Below are 10,646 nucleotides of genomic sequence, written 5' to 3' on the forward strand. Positions count from 1 at the left end.
GAGATGGTAGAGGCAGTCACGATAGCATCACTTAAGATGTATCTAGACAGATATCTGAATGGACAAGGAGCAAAGGGATACAGACTCTTAGAAGGCATGTGCAGGGTTTAAGTAGAGGATCTGGATTGGTGCGGCCTCGAGGGCCGAAGGGCCTGTTCTTATGCTGTAATTTTGTTTGTTCTTTGATATCAGACAACTTGGAATCTTTGTACATTTTCTCAGTCATATGGACATTTCACATTCTTTCATTTCACTCCAATTGCAAAGGATCATACATAACACATACATACACAAGTACACACCCAAAGACACAGACACACGTGCATACAAACATAACCAGATAGACACACACACACACACACACACACATGCAATGTATTACTTTGTCGAAGAATATCAAAAACATAATCAATAATTAGAATGATAACTGGAATTCAGGATATTGAAAGGATGAGAGAAATTGTCTTATTCTACTTGGAAATACCATTATCTCAAGTTACTAAGGTAAACATCACACAACATCAGGTTATATTCCAACAGGTTTATTTGGAAGCACTAGCTTTCAATTAGAAATAGATCTACCTGTTTGTAACAATGCAGTAAATTCATCAGGTGTTTGTGGAGTGTAAGATCGTAAGACACAAAATTTATAGCAAAATATTAGAGTGCCATGCAACTGAAATAGTATAATGAACAAACCTGGATTTTTAAGTTTTTCATCTTTAAGAATGGGTTGCAGTTTTCAGTTCATTAATATGTAAATCCCAGAACATCATTTAAGTCATCTTCTCAAGATAACTTAAGGTTTTACAACAAAAAGTGACATCTCAGCGCAGACAATGCATCAAAGATGTAAGGTCAGAGTCTGTCTGTGTCTCAGTCTTGAATTAGACTGGTTCTTTTCTAAAGTGAAATTAACAAAACATTTAATGACTGCCTGCAGTGTTTTGCTCAAAAATGCATACAGAATGCATCTGCAAATATATGTCTGTAAATGTAATGATTTTCAAATGATGTGGTGGTTAGTATAGCTTGTACATTTTCCAATGCCTCCTGGCACTATTCCATCCAATGAAATTCCATGTTCTTCTTCAGTAAATCTGTCAGCAGTGCCCACATGTTGCTGAAATTTGGAACAAACTTGCTGTCGATTCTGCTCAGTTCAGTCCCAAAAGTCGAAGCACCTATTTCTCCATGCTCAAGGAAATTCCTCCATTGCTTTCGTCGCCGCTTTCCTTGGGACCATCCTTCCCTGTTCGATGTTATGTCCCAAGAATGTCACAAATTATGTTTTTTTTTAAGTTTATTTCCAGTTTTGTTTTTAGGAATCACTCAAAGAATTTTGTCAAGTCACATGTGATCTTTCCATGAATGGCTAAAGATCACCACGTCATCAGGTTATTACTTAATCGGGCCACAAGTTTGTTCATGAGTCTTTGGAATGTGGCTGGTGTGCTCTTCATTCCAAAGGGTATTATTTTGAATTGATAGAGTCCATTTGGGTTAACAAATGCAGAAACTTCTTTCGCTTTCTCTATTAAAGATACCTGTTTGTAACAATGCATTAAATCAACTTTGTGATGTAACTGGCTTTTCCAACTTTCTCTGTACAGTCCTCCAAATTTAGTATCGGCTATGAGAGTGATTTTGTTATGTTGTTGACCTTCCAATAGTCAAAAGAAAATTGTTGAGTTCCATCAGCTATGGGAACTAACAAGATCAGCGAACTCCACTCCACTCTGCCTCGGTTCGATGATGTCTTCATTGAATATCACATTCACTTCCTGCTGGACCTGTTGGGCTTTGAAAGTATTAAGCCAGTAAAGATATTGTTTTATTGGAACAGCATTTCCTACTTCCACCTCATGCACACTGGTATTAGTCCTCCCATTATATTCCTGCATATGTCCTCATAATGCTGCAACAAACCTTGCATCTGTGTTCTTTGCTCCTGAGACAGAGAACTAATTCTCCCACCCCATTCATTAACGAGTTCCTCATTATTTAACGTACTTTGAGGCACATCAAATTCCATTACATCTGGATCTGATTTCTCATTCGGCAGAGCAATAACTAACACCTGCTTCTCCAATTCTCTGTCTTTGTTATGGTAAGGTTTAAACATATTCAGATGGCATGCCCAATACAGCTTATTTTCTGTCCAACATCTTTATCAGATAGTTTGCCTGACTCAACTTTTTCTCAATTTGATAGGAACCACTAAACCTGCCTTTGAATGTATCTCCTACTATTGGTAACAATACTAATACATCATCTCCTTGGGAAAACGTCTGAATTTTATAGTTTCTATCTGCCAGCTACTTCATTCTGTGCTGTGCCCTATTCAGGTGCTGTTTAGTTACCTCACCTTCCTGATTTAGTTTTTCCATCACCACTGCTATATAATCCAAGTGTGAGATCTCTGACTTCGATCCTATCATTTTTTTTTAGTTTCAAAGGCACTCTCACTTCCTGTCCAAATATTAACTCATAGATAGTAAACTGATTAGATTCATTTGGGAAATCTCTCATGGCAATCCATACAAGTTTGATACCTTGATACAAATCATTCAGTGTATCCTGGAATGTATATTGTCTTCAAGGTCAATGCCACCTTTCCATGGTTCCCTGGGATTTTGGATGGTACGGACTTGATTTAAAGTGTTGCAGATTAGAGTCGTGCTGGAAAAGCACAGCAGTTCATGCAGCATCCCAGAGCAGGAAAATTGACGTTTCGGGCAAAAGCTTATCATCAGGATTCCTGATGAAGGGCTTTTGCCCAAAACGTCGATTTTCCTGCTCCTCGGATGCTGCCTGAACTGCTGTGCTTTTCCAGCACCACTCTAATCTAGAATCTGGTTTCCAGCATCTGCAGTCCTTCTTTTCCGTAGTTTAAAGTGCTGCATGTTATCCAAGACTTCCTTAAAAATCTCAGCAGTATAATGGGATCATTCTCCTGATTGAATCTCTCCAGGTACTGGATTGGTGGTGCTGGAAGGACACAGCAGTTCAGGCAGCATCCAAGGAGCAGTACAATCGACGTTTCGGGCAAATGCCCTTCATCAGGAATACAGGCAGAGAGCCTGAAGGGTGGAGAGATAAGTTAGAGGAGGGTGAGGGTAGGGAGAAAGTAGCATAGAGTATAATAGGTGAGTGGGGGAGGGAATGAAGGTGATTGGTCGGGGTGGAGGGTGGAGTGGACAGGTGGAAAAGAAGATAGGCAGGTCAGACAAGCCATGGGGACAGTGCTGAGCTGGAAGTTTGGAACTGGGGTGAGGTGGGGGAAAGAGAAATGAGGAAACTGTTGAAGTCCACATTGATGCCCTGAGGTTGACGTTTTCCGTGGCGAAAGATGAGTCTGGTGGTGAGGGACCGGTGTTGAAGGAGGACCAGGACCTCCATGTCCTCGGCAGAAGGGAGGGGGAGGTGAAATGTTGGGCCACAGGGCGGTGTGGTTGGTAAGTGCGGGTGTTCCAGAGATGTTCCCTAAAGCGCTCTGCTAGGAGGCGTCCAGTCTCCCCAGTGTAGAGGAGACCGCATCGGGAGCAACGGATTACAATAAATGATATTGCTAAATGTGCAGGGAAACTTTGTTGGATATGTAAGGCTCCTTTAGGGCCTTGGATGGAGGTGAGGGAGGAGGTGTGAGCGCAGGTTTTGCAATTCTTGCAGTGGCAGGGGAAGGTTCCAGGATGGGAGGGTGGGTTATAGTGGGGCGTGGACCTGACCAGGTAGTCACGGAGGGAATGGTCTTTGCGGAAGACGGAAAGGCGTGGGGAGGGAAATATATCCCTGGTGGTGGGGTCTGTTTGGAGGTGGCGGAAATATCGGCGGATGATTTGGTTTATGCGAAGATCAGGTCCACATTCTTGTGCATGCCAGGCCAATGGAAGTGCTTTTGTACATTAGCCTGAGTCCTCCTTACACCTAGGTGACCTCCTTCTGGTAATTCATTTTCTACCCATAACACTTGCTGTCTTTATGCTGCAGGCAACACAATCTGGTGCACCTCTGCCCATTTCTCCTCTGCACTAACCTGCTGGGGTCTCCACTTTTGTTTTAGGCTTCTATCCTTAAGATAATAACCCTCAGGAATATATTCTGATTCCTTTTCTGAGTTTGTATCATAATAAATGTCTTCTCATCTTTCTGTTGCAAGTCTCTTAGCCTATCTGGACTAAACACTTCTGTCATACCCACTGCCTGTGAAGGGTTTTCCTGTACCATTACATCATACAGGGTGTCAGCTAACTGAACCTCAACTTCTTCGTTTTTCCTTCTTGCTGTAACTTAAGACAGTGGCTTCTTATTATGACACAGCCTGGAAAACTTCCATGGCATTCTTCTTGTAACTCCTTAGTTCCCTTATCTTCCGTTGGCTTCTCCACTACAAGGGGTGTCACTCCCACCTTGGATCCTGCTAAATAATTCCCAAGAACAAATTGTATTCCTGAAACTGACATTCTGTCAATCACTCAACAGTTACTTCCCCAGTCTTGATTTGGGTCTTCAACCTGATCTTCCACAAGGGCACGCTAACTTTCTGCCTATTTATTCAACAAATTATTACCTTCTTGGATAACATGTCAGAAAGGGTGATAATAATTTCATCTCTTACTATCAGAGACTGACCAGATCCCATACCTCATGAAATAATAACTTATTTCCAGTCTCTTCCTGATCTTTCTGTCTAAACTTTTCCCACAGCAACTAACTCAATATCCCACCCCTGCCAAGGCTGTGCACTCTCCTGCAGCTCCTCAGCTTTTCTTTGGGTCTCCTTTACTACTTTCCCTAATAAGATTGGATTAGCCTCTTGTCCCACATATTTTCCCACAATGTCATTCTTCCATGACCAGCACTGTGACTTCACGTGTCCCATCTTACCACATCAGAGGTCTTTTACTTTCTTGGAATTCTTTTTATCACCAATGGAGAACTATTCCCAGTGTGCTAGACTCTTTGTTTTATAGTGAAGGATCTCCCTTGCTTCCAATTTCTTTCCCTCTCACGGTTGAAATTCGTGTCAGAAACTAAATTTCACGTCATGCATCAATGCACATTTCTCGGTCATCTCTGCTGCGCTTCTCACGTCGTGAAGCTTCTGTTCATCACATAAGTTCTCTGGAAATGAGTTTATGAACCCCTCCAGCAGAATAAACTTTCCTGACTTCATTTCCATCCTCTGAACTTGATTTTCCTGACTAATTTGCAACTACTGAAGTTCACACTTTCTCTCCCTTTCTCTTTCTCCTTCATCTCTCTCTCTCTGCTCAGCTAAGAAACTTCTCTCCTTTTATCTCTCTCTTTTCAGTCTTTTACTCCCTCTCTTCTCAGTCTCCTTCTCTCTCTCTTGCTCTCTTCTTTCTTCTCTCTATCTTTTTGCTCAGCTAATATCCTTCTCTCCCTTTCTTTTTCTTCTCATTCCGTTTGGCTCATACACAGTTTACGTTTTCCTAACTCTGCTGCACTTCTGTTTCTCTGATTTTCCTCAGTGTTTGACCAAGTCCATTTCAATTTCCTTATCCCTGGGTAAACCCAATTCTAATCTGTTTGCTAATTCCAAAAGAATATCCTTCCTCTGTCTTTGTAACCTTCCTTGGCAAAGTTGAAAGGCATCTTCAAACTTCAGAACCTCTTCATCAAACTTAAGAGCCATTTCCCTCTCTTTTAATTTAACCGACCACATGTAAACAAAATTAAACAAATTGTTTCATCTGCGTTTTATTTAAAGATTTATGACACTAATCACCAAGTGTTTAAATCTGCTGGGACCTTTGGTACCCCAATTCTGTTCAAACCTGTCCAAATCCCAGACAAGCCTTCAATGTGTGAAATGCAGAGGTCGAACCGCTACGAAATAAAGCTAAACATACAGAAACGCTTGCCTAGCCTTGTCATCAGTTCGAAGTGTGAGGGACTAAAAGGGAACACATAATTGCCACCACTTAAAGAAAAGTAGAAATTTTCTTTCCGAACAAAACTATTGAGAAACTGAACATTGCTTCCCTTAACTGAGAACATCCCTATTGACATGCTGTTCCAATAACATACAATAAACATTGCATTAACTTAATCACATGTCTACACAGTCTCTGCCTTCTCTGCTGTAATCAATCTCTTACCCACTGACTTCACTAGGTCGTCTTATATCTTTTTACTAAGGGAAAGTGAGAACTGCTGTTGCTGGAAATTAGAGTCACGAGTGTTGTGCTGAGGAAGGGCTTTTGCCCAAAATGTTGATTCTCCTGCTTCTCAGATGCTACCTGATCTGCTGTGCTTTTCCAGCACCACCCTCTCGACTTATTTCTTTTTACTCCGAATATGTTTTACAGCAAAAGGTATCTTTTAGATATACTGCTTTCTGAATTCTTTGAGAGCAAGATTTTAGATAGGCACTTAGCTCTTCGACTCTACAGCAGTTGCTCTGTTATTCAGTGGCAGCAGCTCTAAACAATTTTGAAAATGCCCACACTTTTTTTACCCCCATCATTGGTCCCTGTCACTGGTCTGATGTCATCAAAACAATAAATTCAAACTTGATTGGGTTTTAGTATCCCAGGCATAGCTTAAACTTTTTGGTTAAATTTGGATTGTTGTCAAAACAGCAACCAAAACCCAGGTATCCATTTAACAACCAATTGTTGAATGCATCCATTTTCTAACAGCTCATCTCCCAGCCCTTCCGTTTGGGCAGGTACACCTGCAATTTGAGTTTACTTCAATATTCACAAAACAATGCTCATTGTAAGCTGGATATACGTGCTTTGGCTTCATAACAAATACCATTTAATAACACCAATCATTAACAAAGATTAATATTCGAAGTGCATATTGAATTAGTGTCATTCTTAAATTGTTTGCAATTAGCTAAAGCTCATGCATTTCAGTGAGAAATTAAATTGGTTAATTATATTTATTTCATAACAACATTCAATCTATTTGATTGTTGAATTGTTTGCTCACTGTGAATATGTAATGGATTAGATGCAAACAACTTTTGAAATGTTACTGAGAGAATGTATTCGTTTGAATACTGACGTTGAATATTTAATTGCGATTGTACAAAAATGAGGCAAATATTCTCTGTTCAATATAAAATAACATGTAGTTTTATTTTATTTTTGTATCATAAAGTGTTGTAATGAGTTTATATTTTAGTTCCAAATATATAGTAACAATGTAGTTGCTCTCAGAGATAATGCACGCATAGTTATGGGAAATAGTCGGAGTTCATATGGTATTGTTGGCCCCAGTTTACAAAACACAGGAGATATTTTACTATTGTTCATACCGGGAAACTCATCACTTGCAATCACGACCTACATAATTAATAGACTCCAAAGGATCTGAATTTAGACATAGTGCTACTGGAGCTCACAGCTGTCTGTAATACTGAGTGACACACTGGCCTATTCCTCAACCTGTCAAGAGACAACCTGGGTGAGGGCAGTTATTCAAACATACTTTCACAAAAAAAATCATTTGCAGCCCACCCTGTGCAGATGAAAACTAACCAATAGCCTATCGCTGGTCTTAGTGTAGACACACATGCTGTCCACATTAGGTACCAATGACTGACAGCAAACAGATCTTACAAATTCATCTTCAGTCTCAGCCTGTTCCAGGGAGCAGATATATGGGTAAGTCTTGCCAGAACACACCGCACAAGCCATTTGACAGCATCTGGCTTTCCTCCTAGATTCCAGCTATTTGCACGCTGCACCAGATGCAGGATGAAGAAATTCACAATTTGACTGTCTCCTGTAGCACACTGTGTCTCACAGTGAACATTCGTAAGCCATAAGCAATATATGTCAACTTCACACTCACCAGTGTCAAAATAAAATTGAATTTCTGTGTAGATGGCCATGGATTAATACAAGGGTCACCCAACCTGCTTTTGAGTGGGTTTTGATCGATATAAGTCCTGCAGAGTGCATCTGAGGGAACCAGCAGCGACTGCCAAGCCGAGAACCACTCTCATAACTGAACTGCATGGATTTTTTCTGATGTATGTCACCACACACACATTGTACTGACACTCAGTTGAATGTAAAATAGGCATCGTAAGTGGAAGTCTCGACCTAACGCCATTCCCCAGCTTCCTCACCTCACTCCCTCCCCCATTCCCCAATTGATGAGAATCCACTACCAGGGAGAAACAGTCTGTGCTTCATCTCATGTGGTCTACTCCATAATGGCCTGTTCAACCCGCTTACTGACTTTACATTTCAGGGCTATATGTAGTGCTGACTTCCTGAGACAATATGATTCCCAATATCCTGGGGATCATGGAATGGAAAACATAGGAAGGCAATAACCATTTTCTGTAAAATACTCCACATGATGAGAGGCAGATTTGATCTACCAGAGGGAGAGTGATTATTGTTCACAAAGGGTCAGGACAGGCTGGTACCCTGCACACTCCAGCAGCATCGCTGGGAACACATGCACTTGTGGAGGGACTTAATCAACATTGCCCACTGCACCCCTGCACACTGAGTGGGGAATTAATCAGCCAAAAAATCTCATGGTATATGGAGGTGATCGCTCAGTTCGGGAAAGTAGCATTTGATGCATCAATTACAAAAAAATGATGATTCAACAAATATTGCTTCTTACAACCTTAGATTTACAGTTTTGGTTCGTAGATTGGGTAGCCTGATTTAAAAAAATGGTTATAGAACTCCGAAGTACAGACCAGTACAGACTGTTCCTGGTATTATACTCCAGGCTGGATGTCCTTTACCTTGGTGCTAGGATTATTACGACAGACAGATGTGATAAGGGAATAGATTGACACATGAAATTGTGACTTTTTTGACATAAGATATGTGGTTGAAGGAGGTCAGGATTGGCAACTCTGTATTCTGTAGCATAGGAATTATAGGCAGGAGATGCTGTTGTTTTGTTAATTAAGGAATCAATTACTGCTGTAAAGAGGGACATTATGTTGGATGAACCTTCAAGGATTGCGATTAGAATAAAAAGAAGACAGATAATTGCTAGGATCATATTAAAGATCGCCAGTTAGAAAACAATACATGAGCCAATGCGTAACCAATCGCTGTAGTGTATTAAAAAACAATAAGAGTGTAATTTTATTTATGTTTTTCAATATGCAGCATTTATTGGGGCAGTCACATGCTTTTAAGAGGGGACAAATACTTTGAAATTTATTACTGAGACCTTCGTGTATCAGCATGTGGAAGATACAAGTGATGGTTTAGTTCTGGACCCAACCTAATCTAGTCCCACTTGCCAGCACCTGGCCCATATCCCTCCAAACCCTTCCTAATCATATGTGCATCCAGATGCCTTTTAAATGGTGGAATTCTAATTCTATGTAAAGCTGTAGCTGAGCAGCATGGAGTGGGGAGTAGTGTTCATGCTCAAAATGGATTTGATGAGAGTGTGAGCCCGATATTTTACAATCTAAGATCCAATGAAGGATAACGAGCCCACAGAACCTTCAACAACTGCAAATATTCAGAGCTGAATAACAAAGTAAAGAGAATCTTAAAGCAGCTATAAAGTAAGCAGATCAATGCAATCCCTACAAGAATGTAGAAAGTGTAACACTGAACTTAAGGAAATACATCTCAATTCCATGGGTTTCACTTGATAAATACCCTGGCTTTCTTTCCCTCACATTATTGTGGGTGTCCCTGCACCAAACTGACTGCAAATGCTCCAGTGGGCAGCGCACCGCCACCTTGTCCAGAACAACAGTCTATGGGTAATAAATGATGGCCCAGCCAGCAATGGCTGATACCTGTCACTGAATAATACACTAATGTTTCACAGCTTGCAATCTGGGTTTCACTTTAAGAATAAATTTGGTCTATATTCTTGAGTGTCAGGAAATGGATACCAGATTTGATAGAAATATAAAAGATTTTGAATTGCAAGGGCTTGATTAGGCAGATGCTGAAAAATTATTTCTGTGGGTCAGGGAGTCCAAAACATGATAACAGAGTCTTGGGATAACGGGCAATTTATTTGGGTCTGAGAAGGATGTGAAATCATTTCAATCAAAGGGTATAAGAGTGTTTAGTATTCACCATCTTAAGAATTGTGGATGCACTGTGAATGAAAACAGTGAAAAGTTCACAGAGATAAGGAGGAGCTCAGGGTTAGAGGAGCTGGCAGAAATAGAGAGGTATAGGTGCAGGAGAATGATACAGATATAGGGAAGCTGTAACAAAATAGAGAGATTGCCCGGATAGTGATGGGTGTATGGGCTGGATGTTAGAGAAGGCTGTAGGTGCTGGAAGAGTTTGAACTGTTTATAGCGATAGGGAGCCCAGTTAGAAGAAAGGCATGAGCTATTGTGTAACCAGTCATTGTAAATTCAAGGGTGGGTTCCTGTCCTGTGGAGCGGTGTACGAGCTGGAGGAATCCTCAGTGACAGAAAGAGGTGAAGATGCTGGAGATCAGTTGGGGTGGAGGAGTGTAAATGTTACAGAGATAGGGAGAAGTTGTTGGGGCTGGACGAGATTATAGAGATAGGGAGAGTTGGAGGGAGCTGGAGGATGTAACAGAGATGGGAAATGTGCAGGGTCTAGCTGAGGTTACAGAGATTGGGAGGTCCGTAGGGTTGTTAGGAGGGTACAGAGATAGGCAGGTGTGTTTTGGATGGA

This window comes from Hemiscyllium ocellatum, unplaced genomic scaffold (genome assembly GCF_020745735.1).
Source record: "Hemiscyllium ocellatum isolate sHemOce1 unplaced genomic scaffold, sHemOce1.pat.X.cur. scaffold_169_pat_ctg1, whole genome shotgun sequence".
Classification (NCBI taxonomy): Eukaryota; Metazoa; Chordata; class Chondrichthyes; order Orectolobiformes; family Hemiscylliidae; genus Hemiscyllium; species Hemiscyllium ocellatum.